Source organism: Physeter macrocephalus, chromosome 6, assembly GCF_002837175.3.
Source record: "Physeter macrocephalus isolate SW-GA chromosome 6, ASM283717v5, whole genome shotgun sequence".
In the NCBI taxonomy this organism is placed as follows: Eukaryota; Metazoa; Chordata; class Mammalia; order Artiodactyla; family Physeteridae; genus Physeter; species Physeter macrocephalus.
In genome coordinates, this window is record NC_041219.1 from 1,541,964 (window position 1) to 1,543,129 (window position 1,166).

Below are 1,166 nucleotides of genomic sequence, written 5' to 3' on the forward strand. Positions count from 1 at the left end.
TGTGTGTGTGTGTGTGTGTGTGTATAAATGCGCACACGTGCATGAGTCACCTCATCCCAGGCTTGTTCTTTTTAGTCTCACCTTGCCCAAAGTATCATCCACTTTTTCTTCTACATTTTATTAAAGATTCTAAATTATTAGCAAATGATGTTTTCTCTAAACACGACCTATTAAAATATTCTCATATCATATATTCAAAACCTTACTGCTTCAATATCCTAAGAAGTACAATTTCAGTAAGCTTTTTTTTTACTAGACACAAAAAATTGATAAAACTGGGAAGATTTTAGATATAAGCATTTGATTAGAAATCCAAAGATTCAAGATTTATTTTAAGTTGAGCAGGTATAATTGCAATTAATTAATACCTTTTAATGGGCTAAATGAGTTTGTACTTCTTTAATAATCAGAGAAGGGCACCGCGTAAAGGAGCTCCAGAAACGGGTGCGAGCCGCGGCTCTCGGTGCGGACAGCAGAGACGGGCGTGGGACGCTAGGGTTGCTGCTGCCGCCACCAAGAGGCCTGTGTGCGAGCACAGGTCACTCTCCACACCTCCCCTCCCGGGAGCCTGTGCAGCCCGCCACTGCCGGGGTCCCGGGATCCAGGGACAGCTTCCCCGGGAGAACGCGCGGCGCGCCTCGGGCCGGTGCAGCGTTACGCTGGCCTCTGCCACCGCAGGCTCGCCCCGCATCCGTGCCCCTCCCTCCCCTCGGCCTGTGCCAGAGCCCCTGAATCAGCTGCTCCTTTAACCCCGTCCTGTCTGAGCGAAGGGCAGACGCCCTCGGACGACCTACACGCAGAGGCGGGGCCAAGTCCAAAGCTGAACCCCAGGAGCTGTGCGAACAAAGAGGAGAGGGGGAGGTTTTCCCCAGCAGCCTCAGAAGCAGCAGATTAAAACTCCACAATCAACTTGAAGTGCCCTGCATCTGTGGAAAACCTGAATAGACAGCGAAATATCCCAAGTTGAGGAGGTGGACTTTGGGAGCAAGATATACTATTATTTTACCCTTTTTTCTTTTTGTGAGTATGTGTGTGCTACTGTGTGAGATTTTGTCTGTATAGCTTTGTTTCCACCATTTGTCCTAGGGTTAAACCGACCCGTTTTTTTTTTTTGTTTGTTTGTTTGTTTGTTTGTTTTGCGGTACGCGGGCCTCTCACTGTTGTGG

At 48.2% G+C, this 1,166-nt stretch overlaps 1 protein-coding gene across 1 annotated transcript in view; it reads right to left on the bottom strand.

The window, feature by feature from the left end:
* Positions 1 to 1,166, bottom strand: part of WIF1 (WNT inhibitory factor 1) — a 92,257-nt gene that overhangs the window by 35,714 nt on the left and 55,377 nt on the right. The gene's annotated exons all lie outside the window — the stretch shown is intronic.